General features: G+C 48.7%; 9 non-coding genes across 9 annotated transcripts; all 9 read right to left on the bottom strand.

Annotated features, from left to right (window-relative positions):
* Positions 1-65: 65 nt before the first annotated feature.
* TRNAR-ACG (transfer RNA arginine (anticodon ACG)) lies at positions 66-138 on the bottom strand. Its single transcript has one exon. It is a non-coding gene; the product is annotated as a tRNA-Arg (tRNA).
* A 419-nt stretch (positions 139-557) lies between these two features.
* TRNAY-GUA (transfer RNA tyrosine (anticodon GUA)) lies at positions 558-645 on the bottom strand. The gene is given in 2 exon segments: positions 558-593; positions 609-645. It is a non-coding gene; the product is annotated as a tRNA-Tyr (tRNA).
* Positions 646-1255: 610 nt separating this feature from the next.
* TRNAR-ACG (transfer RNA arginine (anticodon ACG)) lies at positions 1256-1328 on the bottom strand. Its single transcript has one exon. It is a non-coding gene; the product is annotated as a tRNA-Arg (tRNA).
* A 408-nt stretch (positions 1329-1736) lies between these two features.
* Positions 1737-1824, bottom strand: TRNAY-GUA (transfer RNA tyrosine (anticodon GUA)). Its single transcript is given in 2 exon segments — positions 1737-1772; positions 1788-1824. It is a non-coding gene; the product is annotated as a tRNA-Tyr (tRNA).
* A 626-nt stretch (positions 1825-2450) lies between these two features.
* Positions 2451-2523, bottom strand: TRNAR-ACG (transfer RNA arginine (anticodon ACG)). The gene has a single exon. It is a non-coding gene; the product is annotated as a tRNA-Arg (tRNA).
* Positions 2524-2929: 406 nt separating this feature from the next.
* On the bottom strand, positions 2930-3017 carry TRNAY-AUA (transfer RNA tyrosine (anticodon AUA)). Its single transcript is given in 2 exon segments — positions 2930-2965; positions 2981-3017. It is a non-coding gene; the product is annotated as a tRNA-Tyr (tRNA).
* Positions 3018-4290: 1273 nt separating this feature from the next.
* Positions 4291-4363, bottom strand: TRNAR-ACG (transfer RNA arginine (anticodon ACG)). The gene has a single exon. It is a non-coding gene; the product is annotated as a tRNA-Arg (tRNA).
* A 1493-nt stretch (positions 4364-5856) lies between these two features.
* On the bottom strand, positions 5857-5929 carry TRNAR-ACG (transfer RNA arginine (anticodon ACG)). Its single transcript has one exon. It is a non-coding gene; the product is annotated as a tRNA-Arg (tRNA).
* Positions 5930-6318: 389 nt separating this feature from the next.
* TRNAY-GUA (transfer RNA tyrosine (anticodon GUA)) lies at positions 6319-6407 on the bottom strand. Its single transcript is given in 2 exon segments — positions 6319-6354; positions 6371-6407. It is a non-coding gene; the product is annotated as a tRNA-Tyr (tRNA).
* Positions 6408-14871: the final 8464 nt, after the last annotated feature.

The raw sequence follows: 14871 nt of genomic DNA, 5'->3' as shown, positions 1-14871 counted from the left end.
TATTGTACCGACAATGTTGCTTGGTTTAAAAAGATATCCGCACTTGTATTAAAAAAAAATTACCACGAGCCAGGCAGGAGTCGAACCTACAATCTTCTGATCCGTAGTCAGACGCGTTATCCATTGCGCCACTGGCCCCACGCTGTCTGCTGGCACCTCTCACATCGCCTATGGCAGTAGTCGTGGCCGTGTAGGTGCCGAGTTGGGGGTGGCCGGTGATGAAGACTCTGACTGCCCAGGGGCACAGCCTGCAGGGATGTCGTGCAACACGAACAGCGGTGGAACTATCAGAGTCCCTTCCTCACAGAACACGTGTGACAGGCTGGGTCCACGTGTCGCGCCACCAAGTCCACCAAGTCCACCAAATCAAAATCAATGCATTTGTAGAAGAACATCTGACAAATCCTACCAATGCCCTCTTTATTTGTGCATTTTAAGCCATCTTTTGGCCCAACAAAAATGTTCCTAATGTTGCAGGTCATGCTCGTTGAGCCTTCATTGTTGAAAAAATTACATGTATTTCATGATTTGGAAAAATATATTAAAAATAATCAACCTCCTTCGAGCCGGAGTCGAACCAGCGACCTAAGGATTTCAGCCTCAACCAACTACAGTCCTCCGCTCTACCAACTGAGCTATCGAAGGTGACCTACGCAGTGTTTCATCACTTCACTATTAGTACGTACAGCAGCAGCAATGCAGAGGAAGAGCTGCAATCCAGTAATTACACAGCGACAGTTACTGTACAGACATGTCTGACAACAGCTAATGAGTCGGATTATACTGGTAGGAACCTCCTGGTTACACCAGCCCACAGGGGATTATTGTGTCCGTCGTGCAGGGAGGGGCTGGGTGGGGAAGGAGGGACTGGGTGGGGAGGGTGGGGAAGGGCTTGGTGGGGAGGGGCTGGGTGGGGAGGGTGGGGCTTGGTGGGGAGGGTGGGGCTGGGTGGGGGGTGGGAGGGAGGGGTAGGGCTGGTCACCTCGTGGTGCCCTTATAAAACTCAACATTTAACCTATCGGCTTGTGCCCACCCTCCCAGTCGGGCATATTTTCGGAATACACCACGCCGCCGTTGACCCTGGCCATTGACCGAGCAACCCAACGTTCCTTCCAGCTCCCTCCGCAGGAATGTGTTTTAAACTGACCAGAGTAAAATTACATTATAAAAAACGTTCAACAGATGTCGGATTATTGTACCGACAATGTTGCTTGGTTTAAAAAGATATCCGCACTTGTATTAAAAAAAATTACCACGAGCCAGGCAGGAGTCGAACCTACAATCTTCTGATCCGTAGTCAGACGCGTTATCCATTGCGCCACTGGCCCCACGCTGTCTGCTAGCACCTCTCACATCGCCTATGGCAGTAGTCGTGGCCGTGTAGGTGCCGAGTTGGGGGTGGCCGGTGATGAAGACTCTGACTGCCCAGGGGCACAGCCTGCAGGGATGTCGTGCAACACGAACACCGGTGGAACTATCAGAGTCCCTTCCTCACAGAACACGTGTGACAGGCTGGGTCCACGTGTCGTGCCACCAAGTCCACCAAATCAACATCAATGCATCTGTAGAAGAACATCTGACATCCTACCAATGCCCTCTTTTTCTTGGTGCATTTGAAGCCAACGTTTAGTCCAAAATAAATGTTCCTAATGTGCACGTCATGCTCGCTGAGCGTTTATTGTTAGAACAATTATATGTTTTCATGCTTTGGAAAAATATATTTTAAAAAATCAACCTCCTTCGAGCCGGAGTCGAACCAGCGACCTAAGGATTTCAGCCTCGACCAACTACAGTCCTCCGCTCTACCAACTGAGCTATCGAAGGTGACCTATGCAGTGTTTCATCACTTCACTATTAGTACGTACAGCAGCAGCAATGCAGAGGAAGACCTGCAACCCAGTAGTTACACAGCTACAGTCACTGTACAGACATGTCTGACAACAGCTAATGAGTCGGATTATACTGGTAGGAACCTAATGGTTACACCAGCCCACAAGGGATTATTGTGTCCGTCGTGCAGGGAGGGGCTGGGTGGGGAAGGAGGGACTGGGTGGGGAGGGTGGAGAAGGGCTTGGTGGGGAGGGTGGGGAGGGGCTGGGTGGGGAGGGGCTGGGTGGGGAGGGGCTGGGTGGGGAGGGTGGGGCTGGGTGGGGGGTGGGAGGGGTCGGGCTGGTCACCTCGTGGTGCCCTTATAAAACTCAACATTTAACCTACCGGCTTGTGCCCACCCTCACAGTCGGGCATATTTTCGGAATACACCACGCCGCCGTTGACCCTGGCCATTGACCGAGGAACCCAACGTTCCTTCCAGCTCCCTCCGCAGGAATGTGTTTTAAACTGACCAGAGTAAAATTACATTATAAAAAACGTTCAACAGATGTCGGATTATTGTACAGACAATGTTGCTTGGTTTAAAAAGATATCCGCACTTGTATTAAAAAAAATTACCACGAGCCAGGCAGGAGTCGAACCTACAATCTTCTGATCCGTAGTCAGACGCGTTATCCATTGCGCCACTGGCCCCACGCTGTCTCCTGGCACCTCTCACATCGCCTATGGCAGTAGTCGTGGCCGTGTAGGTGCCGAGTTGGGGGTGGCCGGTGATGAAGACTCTGACTGCCCAGGGGCACAGCCTGCAGGGATGTCGTGCAACACGAACAGCGGTGGAACTATCAGTCCCTTCCTCACAGAACACGTGTGACAGGCTGGGTCCACGTGTCGTGCCACCAAGTCCACCAAATCAACATCAATGCATCTGTAGAAGAACATCTGACATCCTACCAATGCCCTCTTTTTCTTGGTGCATTTGAAGCCAACGTTTAGTCCAAAATAAATGTTCCTAATGTGCACGTCATGCTCGCTGAGCGTTTATTGTTAGAACAATTATATGTTTTCATGATTTGGAAAAATATATTTTAAAAAATCAACCTCCTTCAAGCCGGAGTCGAACCAGCGACCTAAGGATTTCAGGCTCAACCAACTATAGTCCTCCGCTCTACCAACTGAGCTATCGAAGGTGACCTATGCAGTGTTTCATCACTTCACTATTAGTACGTACAGCAGCAGCAATGCAGAGGAAGACCTGCAACCCAGTAGTTACACAGCTACAGTCACTGTACAGACATGTCTGACAACAGCTAATGAGTCGGATTATACTGGTAGGAACCTAATGGTTACACCAGCCCACAAGGGATTATTGTGTCCGTCGTGCAGGGAGGGGCTGGGTGGGGAAGGAGGGACTGGGTGGGGAGGGTGGGGAAGGGCTTGGTGGGGAGGGTGGGGAGGGGCTGGGTGGGGAGGGGCTGGGTGGGGAGGGGCTGGGTGGGGAGGGTGGGGCTTGGTGGGGAGGGTGGGGCTGGGTGGGAGGTGGGAGGGGTAGGGCTGGTCACCTCGTGGTGCCCTTATAAAACTCAACATTTAACCTACCGGCTTGTGCCCACCCTCACAGTCGGGCATATTTTCGGAATACACCACGCCGCCGTTGACCCTGGCCATTGACCGAGGAACCCAACGTTCCTCCCAGCTCCCTCCGCAATGGATGACGCGTCTTGCTATGCTGATTACGGATCACAAGATTGAAGGTTCGTCTCCTGTTTTATTTATCAATCTGCTTGTGGTGAAGAAGGACCATTGTATTCATATTATTGGTACTTTCGGTAAAGTCACGAAGAAGAGAAATAATAAAATAATAAAAATAAAACATCGAAAAATAAAATTCTCACGACGTTTCAGCCACAACGCAAGCAGCCGTCCTCAGGTGAAGAAGCTGAGTTGTCGAAAAGACTACGTCCTAATGAACACCGCTAAGTTTGGCAGCGTATTTTAAGCTGGGTGAGAGTAGGAAAGAGCCTTGACAAAGGAGTTTACATATCAACAGAGGAATTTAGCATATTGATGACAAATGCAGATATGGGGTTAGTCACTCCTTTGCGAAATGTGTCGGCGGTGGGGGGGGGGGTCTCAAAGGCATATTATGCTAGTAGTGTATTATGTAGGATTAGCAGTAATAAAGGGAGGGACCATTGTCCTGAACGTTGCCTGCGATATATTTGTCTTCTTAAGGCCACCGTATAATTGATTAATGTGTTGAGTGTTGTTATTGTTGTTGACTCTGGTTGTGCACCACTACCAACGCAGCAGCAGCCTCACCAAACAATTGGTATTATTTAAACTGAGCAGAGTAAAATTACATCATAGAACCATTCAACAGATGTCGGATTATTTTACCAACAAATTTGTGCGGTTAAAAAAGACATAGACGCACTTTTATTTAAAAAATAAAAACCACCACGAGCCAGGCAGGAGTCGAACCTACAATCTTCTGATCCGTAGTCAGACGCGTTATCCATTGCGCCACTGGCCCCACGCTGTCTACTGGCACCTCTCACATCGCCTATGGCAGTAGTCGTGGCCGTGTAGGTGCCGAGTTGGGGGTGGCCGGTGATGAAGACTCTGACTGCCCAGGGGCACAGCCTGCAGGGATGTCGTGCAACACGAACAGCGGTGGAACTATCAGAGTCCCTCTCTCACAGAACACGTGTGACAGGCTGGGTCCACGTGTCGTGCCACCAAGTCCACAAAATCAAAATCAATGCTTCTGTAGAAGAACATCTGACAAATCCTACCAGTACCCTCTTCTTCTTGGTGCATTTTAAGCCAACGTTTGGTCCAACATAAATGTTCCTAATGTGCACGTCATGCTCGCTGAGCGTTTATTGTGAGAACAATTCGATGTACTCTTTGGTTCTTTCGGTAAAGTGACGTAGAAAGAAAATAAATTAAATAATAGAGTACGACGTTTCGATTGTAACACAAGCAACCGTCATCAGGGAGAACTAACTTTGAGAGAGAGACAAAACACAGACACGGAGACACACAGACAGACACACAAGCAGAGAGAGACACTCAACATAAACAGACAGAGACCCAATGCCTCTGTGTCGAGGCCTTAAATAGAGAGGGGGGGGGGGGGGGCAGAGAGAGGGGGGGGTCTGCTGGTGGCTGCTGCTGGGAGCAGAGAAATTAGCATGCCAATGAATCCACCCCGAAGCGACCGAGGGAAAGAAGAAGATCGAATGGCCCTATGAGAGCCTGGTACATTTTAGAGAGAGAAATAGGCCGTTTGAGAAAACAAACTTAGAAAATATTTTGAAATATAATGCAATGCAACACAGAGAGTCGGATAACACACAGTTAACGCATAGCCTGGTTGATTACGATCTCCAAAGATTGCTAAATTTGAAGTTAAGTGTGAAATTGAACAAACAGAGACACAGAGAGAGAGAGATAGAAAACAACTTACATCCTCCCATGTATAGGTGGTTCCTCTTCAGGCCACCGTATAATTGATGAATGTGTTGAGTGTTGTTATTATTGTTGACTCTGGTTATACACCACTGCCAACGCAGCAGCAGCCTCACCAAATAATTGGTATTAATCTAGATTTTTAGTTTTCGTGACTGCAGGGATCGATACTCTGTGGTTATTTCGGTAAAGTCACGTAGGTATAGAATAAAATAAATCACGACGTTTCGGGCGCAACACATGCATCCGTCATCAGGTGGGACAACCACAGCAAGAAACATTCGCTGAAGTGGGCAAAGGGGGCTGCTGCAACAAGAGGCCATATAGGCGAGAGAAGGGGGAGGGGGGCAGGGAGGAAAGACAGGGAGGGTGGGGGTGTGGGGTAGGGGGAGTGGATGATACAAGTAAGACTCAAGCACTAATTGGTATTGTTTAAACTGACCAGAGTAAAATTACATAATATAACCGTTCAACAGATGTCGGATTATTGTACCAAGAATGTTGCGGGGTTTAAAAAACATACACGCACTTGTATTAAAAAAAAAATCACCACGAGCCAGGCAGGAGTCGAACCTACAATCTTCTGATCCGTAGTCAGACGCGTTATCCATTGCGCCACTGGCCCCACGCTGTCTGCTGGCACCTCTCACATCGCCTATGGCAGTAGTCGTGGCCGTGTAGGTGCCGAGTTGGGGGTGGCCGGTGATGAAGACTCTGACTGCCCAGGGGCACAGCCTGCAGGGATGTCGTGCAACACGAACACCGGTGGAACTATCAGAGTCCCTTCCTCACAGAACACGTGTGACAGGCTGGGTCCACGTGTCAACATCGATGCTTCTGTAGAAGAACATCTGACAAATCCTACCAGTGCCCTCTGCTTTTTGGTGCATTTTAAGCCAACGTTTGGCCCAACAATAATGTTCCTAATGTGCAGGTGATGCTTGTTGAGCATTTATTGTTTGAACAATTATATGTATTTCATTATTGTGAAAAATATATTAAAAATAATCAACCTCCTTCGAGCCGGAGTTGAACCAGCGACCTAAGGATTTCAGCCATCAAACAACTACAGTCCTCCGCTCTACCAACTGAGCTATCGAAGGTGACCTATGCAGTGTTTCATCACTTCACTATTAGTACGTACAGCAGCAGCAATGCAGAGGAAGGCCTGCAACCCAGTAATTACACAGCTCCAGTCACTGTATAGACATGTCTGAGAACAGCTCATGTGCGTGGGGCAGTGGGGCAATGGATAACGCGTCTGACTCCGCTGATTACGGATCACAAAATTGTAGGTTCGTCTCCTGTTTTAATTAACACATTCCTGCGGAGGGAACAATTATATGTATTTCATTATTTGGAAAAATATATTAAAAATAATCAACCTCCTTCGAACCAGGAGTCGAACCAGCGACCGAATGATTTCAACCATCAACCAACTGTCAGAACCCCTTCCTCACACAACACGTGTGACAGGCTGGGTCCACGTGTCGTTTACCTGATGATGTTTGCTTGTGTTGCAACCGAAACGTCGTATTCTATGTATATTTTATTTCTACCTACGCGACTCTACCGAAGGAACCAAAGAGTATGGATTCCCACAGTCACCAAAGCTTCGAGTCTAAGACGGCAGCTGTTGCTTCATCCACATCGGCATCGCTCTGCGTGCGCGGCAGATGCCGATTCACCCACCAGGTGTCGATGGTGTGCCGCGTGCGCGCGTCGTGGTCACGTGGTCCCTGGTCACGTGGCCCCTGGTCACAAAAGCAAATTTTGTGGGGAATAATCGCAATTTTCTGTACTTTAGAGGCAGAAGCAATTAGGAAGTAATACTTACTACCCAGGAACAAAAAAAACATCAATTTTTTTTGTTACACAGTGAATTATCATTCTGAACAGTTGCTAGTCTCATCTTGACCAATCACACACACACACCATACTCTTTGGCTCTTTCGGTAAAGTCACGTGGGGTATAAAATAAATCAATCACGACGTTTCGGGCGCCACACAAGCGGGAAAGCACGGCCTGCCGCTGAAGCAGACCGTGCAGTATAGTTGCTCGTCTTTAAAAATTGCCCCACGAATTCCGCCGATGGGAAGAGGAGGTGGGGGGTGGGTTGAGATGGTGACCGCTCTGGCAGTCCCAGAGATCCGCCGGGCAAACGAGCATTCAATCCAGCAGTGGATAGAGACCGCGGCGCGTGGCGGCTACGTAATGTGCGTCGCGTGCCCGCAGGTGAACACTTGTTTTCGTTTTTCCCAAGGCGCGCCGGTGTTAGTGGCGGCAGCCTTTGATGTGAAACGTCAAACATCAAAGCGTCGGCATGCAATCTGAGCCAATTAAAATCGTCGTAAGAAGTGTGGGCCCCCCCTCCCATCGCCTTGGCTTAGCGGCAGAGGTCGCAAACGGGGTTTGATTCCTTACCCGTACCCGTACCCGGCCGCACCAGGGTCGCAAACGGGTACCCGTACCCGGCCGTACCCGTACCCTACCCGTACCCGGCCGGGTACGGGTATCGGGTACCTGATTGCGACCTCTGGGATGAAGCCATGTTGCAGGCGCGGGTGGGTTGATTCTAGGAACTTGAATTGTGAGAAGAGACAAGACGTTGGGAAATGAGTGACAAACAGTTACTCACCAGTGACTCACGGTCTACCCGTACCCGGCCGCACTAGGGTATCGGGTAGGTATCGGGTAGGGTATCAGGTACCCGGTTGCGACCTCTGCTTAGTGGACTCATCCACAACGGCCGTGTCAGAGCCGGACACTGAGCACCTGAGTTCAATCCCGAGGCTGGGTCGCTGATTCTCCTGTGGGTTCGTAGTGGCCGTGACAGAACCACTGATTTGGCACCGTTGAAATCCAACGCCCTCCGCGCTGCGTGGCCACCGTGGGTGTTGATTGACCATACTTCACTACGATGGTCACAAGGACAGGCACGGATATCATTCGCCGCTGATGTTACCTCCTGTCCGGAAATCGAACTCAGGGTCAACGGTTTCCGTGGAACATATCGCTGAGCAGCAACGTCACCGCTCCTCCCCTCACCTCCCCAGCTTATGATTACCCCCATTGACCAGCGTGGTGAAGTATGGTCAAACAACAACAACAACAACCTATGACCGACACGACGTAGGGAGGCATTCGTGCAGCGGTGGATTGACAATGCGGCTTAAATTTCGATTTAAAGCTTTCGTGACTGCAGGATTCATCTTCTTGGTTCTTTCGGTAAAGTCACGTAGAAGGGAAATAATAAAATAATAAAAATAAAACATAATAAAATTTCGATTTAAAGCTTTCGTTACTGCAGGGATTTATCTTCTTGGTTCTTTCGGTAAAGTCACGTAGAATGGAAATAATAAAATAATAAAAATAAAACATACTAAAATTTCGATTTAAAGCTTTCGTTACTGTAGGGATTTATCTTCTTGGTTCTTTCGGTAAAGTCACGTAGAATGGAAATAATAAAATAATAAAAATAAAACATAATAAAATTTCGATTTAAAGCTTTTGTGACTGCAGGGATTCATCTTCTTGGTTCTTTCGGTAAAGTCACGTAGAATGGAAATAATTAAATAATAAAATTAAAACATAATAAAATTTAGATTTAAAGCTTTCGTGACTGCAGGGATTCATCTTCTTGGTTCTTTCGGTAAAGTCACGTAGAAGGGAAATAATAAAAGAATAAAAATAAAACAATAAAATAATTCTCACGACGTTTCGGCCACAACGCAAGCAGCCGTCCTCAGGTGAAGAACAGGGCTGTCAGACATACCTGTTCTTCACCTGAGGACGGCTGCTTGCGTTGTGGCCGAAACGTCGTGAGAATTGTATTTTATTATGTTTTATTTTATTATTTTATTATTTCCCTTCTACGTGACTTTTACCGAAAGAACCAAGAAAATGCGGCTTAACATTATTGATGCATAATTATAATGGTAATAGTGTAAATTGCTAAAATTGTGTCACGGGAACTCTACATTTGTAGTGATGTAAATGGAGTCACTAAGGCGTTTCGCACCAGCTCCTGTCACAAGATTGGACTGTGCGTCTTGACCCTCTCTCTGGCACCAGAGTACGTATGGCATGGCATGGAAGCGGGGCCCTGGGGGGCATGGTTCTGGTGACGGTCAGAGAGAGAGGGGGCAAGTGAGGACGTGAGGGCACGTGACCAGGACAGTAGCGAGGGGGCCCATTGGGTGGCTTGAGGGTCACGTGGTGCTCGGCCGAGAACTTTCTGGTGAGATCCAGAAGGGGGCGTTTCCGAGGGCGGAGCGAGGCCACGCCTCTCGGGAGTATAAAAGGGAGGTCCCGAGAGCAATCGCGGCTGTCTGTTGGAATGGAACCCGTCGGTGCTACGTCTATACTCTTAGGTTTTTTCGGTAAAGTCACGTAGGTAAAAATAACGAATAAAAGTTAAAGAAATAATAATAGAAATATTTTTTTTTATTTCTATTATGAGTGTGTGCGTGTAAAAATAATAGAAATAATAAGAGAAATATTAATTTTTATTTCTATTATTTTTCTTATTTATTTTTACCTACGTGACTTTACCGAAAAAAACCTAAGAGTATGAATCCTTGCAGTCACGAAATCTTCAAATCTAGAATTGCATATACAGTACTGGAAAGTCTGTACCCAATGCAACTTCAACGTTAAACCCTCGCACTTCCGGTTAGGAAATGTAACTAAATGTTCGGAGCAGAAGAGAAAGAGAGTTAACGTGTTTTTGAATACTCTTAAGTTTTTTCGGTAAAGTCACGTAGGTAAAATTTTTTTAAATAAACAATAAAAAGAATAGAGATATAATATTATCTATAATAAATAATAAAAACTGTTATCTATAATAAATTATAAAAATAATAGAGATATAATATTCTCTATAATAAAATGTTTTATCTATAATAAATAATAGAGATATAATATTATCTCTATAATTTTTTATTTTTTACCTACGTGACTTTACCGAAAAAAACCTAAGAGTATGAATCCTTGCAGTCACGAAAGCTTCAAATCTAGGTGCTACGTCTCTTCGATCCTCGGTCTTCGGTCTTTAGGCTCGGCATCGTGGGTCAGGCAGTGTGTTAGCTGACTGACCCGGTGATGTAGTAACCCGTTGTAACGTTGAAGTAGTAGCCCTGTTGGGGCCGTGTAATACACGTGTTGCCTCCAAGTTCAAGTGTGGGCCTCAGTAGAACCCACGACACATTTATACTTTAAACAGCGGCGAATAATGGTACCATATTATCCGGATTATAAGACGCACACTTCTTTCAGTGATTTAAATAAAACGTTGATAGCCCGGTAGGCGTGTGTGTGTGTCATTGAGCGCGTGTGTGCGTGTGCGTGTGATTGAGCGCGTGTGTGTGTGCGTGTGTGTGTGTGTTTGACAGCATGTGTGTGTGTGTGTGTGATTGAGTGTGTGTGATTGAGTGTGTGTTTGTGTGTGAGTGTGTGTGTGAATGTGTGTGTGATTGAGTGGGGAGCGGTGGTGTAGCGGTTAGCGCGCTGCGCTATGAACCTGGCGACCCGGGTTCGATTCCCGCTCACGGCTAACATCAGTGACGATTATCTGAACCGGTCCTGGGCCTCCCCTAGGTCGACTCAGCCTTAAATGAGTACCTGGTGCGGTGTGTAAACATCGCCACTAGGGAGACAAAGGCGGTCGGGCGTGGTGCTGGCCACCCACCCCCTCGTGTACCGTTCCGGCCTTCATAGGTGCTCGCTAACAGCACTTGCCCCTACAGTCTGTTCAGGCTATACGGGGGATCTTTGTTGTGATTGAGTGAGTGTGTGTGAGTGTGTGTGTGATTGAGTGTGTGTGATTGAGATCTGGGCAAAGTCCCATCAGTGAGCTCCTCCGGCAGGCAAGGCTGCGTTGGCTGGGTCATGTAGCCCGCATGCCCAGCCACCGCATGCCTAAACAGCTTTTGTTCGGCCGGATCGAGGGGGCTAGACGGGCGCGGCACGGGCTGGAGAAGAGATGGAGTGATGTGGTACAGGAGGACGTGGAGCTGAGTGGACTTGCCGATGACTGGTACCAGCGGTGTCAAGATCGGCCTCAGTGGAGGAGGCTCGTGAAGGACGCTACTGGGCAGTTGGAGGCAGTCGCCCTCCAACAACAACGGAGGGCGGAGGAGCGACGCTCACAACAACGAGCGGAGCGCCGGGTGGCTAAAGCACAGCAAGTTGGCACAGTAGGGGGCACAGGTGGTGCATCAGCCAGTCATCTCGGTCATCTCGGTCAGTCGACCAGTGGTACCTGGGTCTGCCCCGTGACCTCCTGCCAGCGGGCTTTCGACACTTCACGTGGCCTCAAGGTGCACTTGGCCTGGCACAAGCATCGTGGTGACGTCACCGCCACTTAGTGGCGAATGGCGGTTGTTGTTGTTGTTGTTGTGATTGAGTGTGTGTGATTGAGTGTGTGTGAGTGTGTATGTGAGTGAGTGTGTGTGTCAGTGTGTGTGAGTGTGTGAGTGTGTGTATGATTGAGTGTGTGTGTGTTTGTGTGATTGAGTGTGTGTGTGTGATTGAGTGTGTGTGTGTGATTGAGTGAGTGTGTGTGTGTGAGTGTGTGATTGAGTGTGTGTGTGATTGAGTGTGTGAGTGTGTGTGTGTGAGTGTGGGTGTGATTGAGTGAGTGTGTGTGTCAGTGTGTGTGAGTGTGTGAGTGTGTGTATGATTGAGTGTGTGTGTGATTGAGTGAGTGTGTGTTTGTGTGATTGAGTGAGTGTGTATGTGAGTGTGTGTGTGTGATTGAGTGAGTGTGTGTGAGTGTGTGATTGAGTGAGTGTGTGTGAGTTTGTGTGTGTGATTGAGTGAGTGTGTGAGTGTGTGTGGTATTGAGTGTGTGAGTGTGGGTGTGATTGAGTGAGTGTGTGTGTGCGTGTGTGTGTGCGTGATTGAGTGTGTGTGTGTGAGTGTCAGTGTGCGTGCGTGTGTGATTGAGTGAGTGTGTGTGATTGAGTGAGTGTGTGTGAGTGTGTGAGTGTGCGTGTGTGTGTGATTGAGTGAGTGTGTGTGAGTTTGGACAGATTCGTGTGTAACTTTAACGAGGCCGGACAGAAATGTCGCGGTCTTATAATCCAGAGAATGATGATGATGACGACAATGACGATGTTGGTGATTTAGATTAATGTGTATTTTTTTGTCTAGGGAACCTACACATGGAAGCTCTCCCCGTGTGATGATGATGGATGATCATGACGATGAGGATGAAGATTGTGATTTTTATTAATATATTTATTATTTTCAGTCTCCTTCAAAAATGTCGGCGGAACTTATTCAAACAACACACACACACAAAAAACAAATTTTAAACGTCTAATGATCGTGTCACGGCGCAGCGATTCAAATGCCACTAGGCCCTTGGAAACGATGAACAGCGGCAACAACAACAAAACAACAACATGAGAATCAATAATAGCAACCGTGCAGGAAGCGAGCGAGAGAGAGCGAGAGAGGTGAGCCACGGTGTGTGTGTGTGCTCGTGCCAGCAATGTAATTAACGCGTGGAACGCGTCTCGCGGAATGCGACCGCGAGACGCGGGATGCGTGCCGGGCCCCTCGCTTTGATGATGCCGCTGAGGCACGCTGAGGATGCTGCTGCTGATGATGATGATGCTGCTGATGATGATCCCGCTGAGGCACGCCGAGGATGATGCTGCTGCTGCTGCTGGTGGTGATGATGATCCCGCTGAGGCACGCTGAGGATGATGCTGCTACTGCTGCTGATGATGATGCTGCTGATGATGATGATCCCGCTGAGGCACGCTGAGGATGATGCTGCTGCTGATGATGATGATGCTGCTGTTGCTGATGATGCTGCTGCTGCTGATGATGATGATGCTGCTGCTGCTGATGATGATGCTGCTGCTGATTATGATGATGCTGCTGCTGATGATGATGATGCTGCTGCTGATTATGATGATGCTGCTGCTGATGATGATGATGATGCTGCTGCTGCTGATGATGATGTTGCTGCTGATGATAATGCTTCTGTTGATAATGCTGATGATGATGCTGCTGCTGAAGATGATGATGATGCTGATGATGATGTTGCTGTTGCTGCTGGTGATGATGCTGCTGCTGCTGATGATGATGCTGCTGCTGATGATGATGCTGCTGCTGATTATACTGATGATGATGCTGCTGCTGATGATGATGATGCTGCTGCTGATGATGATGATGCTGCTGCTGATTATGATGATGCTGCTGCTGATGATGATGATGATGCTGCTGCTGATGATGATGCTGCTGCTTATGCTGATGATGATGCTGCTGCTGAAGATGATGATGCTGATGATGATGTTGCTGTTGCTGCTGGTGATGATGCTGCTGCTGATGATGATGTTGCTGATTATGCTGCTGTTGCTGCTAATGCTGCTGCTGCTGATGATGCTAATGCTGCTGCGGCTGATGATGCTGTTGCTGCTCATGCTGATGATTATAATGCTGCTGGGTGCTGCGCCTGTTAATTCTGCTGCTCAACGATTACAATAATCAAGACAGTAACAAAGATCGTGGTATGTGACTCTTGTAGATGACAAAGGTTTGAGTGGTTGGTTAGTGGGGTGAGTGGTTGGGTGGGTGGGTGATTGAGTGGGTGGTTGGGTGGGTGGGTGGTTGGTTTGGTGGTTGGGTGGGTGGTTGGTTTGGTGGTTGGGTGGTTGGTTTGGTGGTTGGGTGGGTGGTTGAGTGATTGGGTGGTTGTTTGGGTGGGTGGGTCGGTGGGTGGGGGATTGAGTGGCTGGGTAGATGGTTTGGTTGTTGAATGAGTGATTGGGTGGGTGGTTGGGTGGTTGATTTGGTTGTTGGGTGGTTAGGTGATTGGGTAGTTGGTTGGGTGGGTGGTTGAATAGCTGACTACGGCAGGTGGACTAATGGCTATGCGTTCCAACTCCTTTCCAGCGGACGTCTAGGGAGGAGCCGTACCTTGCCTCTGCCAGCAGATGGCGATGCAACAAAAAACGTGGACTCCGTCTGTCCCACCTGTACGAGATCGAGCGTGGAGTTTGCACTCGCAAATATGTAAATACTCAAAACATGGCCCGTGACACCTTAATATATAGAGAACCGCAGAGCGTGGGGTGGGGTCTGGGGAATTGTTGATAGCGCCGGTTCTCAGTGTGAGTCTACGGGTCCCTATGTAACACGTGGTCTCTGGTGACCGAGCTGAGAGCATCAATCACAGCCACAACAAGTATTCATCATCCTGGAGGAATCCGATGAGCTCTAAAGCTCTTGTTCGCAGACGTCCCACGGCCACGCGGCCCAACCTCCTAGCGCGTGTTCACACGGCGGGCGCTCAGCCGCTGCGATCACCGCTCACGAATCTCATTCCCTGCGACTGACTGACGCCACGCGCAGCGCCTTGGCTGCGCTGCAGCAGTGAACGTGAGGGTGGGGGCGGGGGGAGGGGCGGGGGGAAGGGGCGGGGGCTGTGGGGGGTGGGGGGTCGTTGAGTTGACCCTGGGGGGTAGGAGGGTTGTGAATGAAGGTGCAGGAGGAGGAGGATGGCGAAACCTCCACGAGCATCGCGTGTGAAGCTCTCACCTGGGGAGGTG

This window comes from Lethenteron reissneri, chromosome 50 (assembly GCF_015708825.2).
Source record: "Lethenteron reissneri isolate LAM-NWPU_2019-01 chromosome 50, ASM1570882v1, whole genome shotgun sequence".
NCBI classification, from domain to species: Eukaryota; Metazoa; Chordata; class Hyperoartia; order Petromyzontiformes; family Petromyzontidae; genus Lethenteron; species Lethenteron reissneri.
The sequence above is the reverse complement of the archived record's forward strand: the minus strand, read 5'-3'. Positions and strand labels throughout refer to the sequence as shown.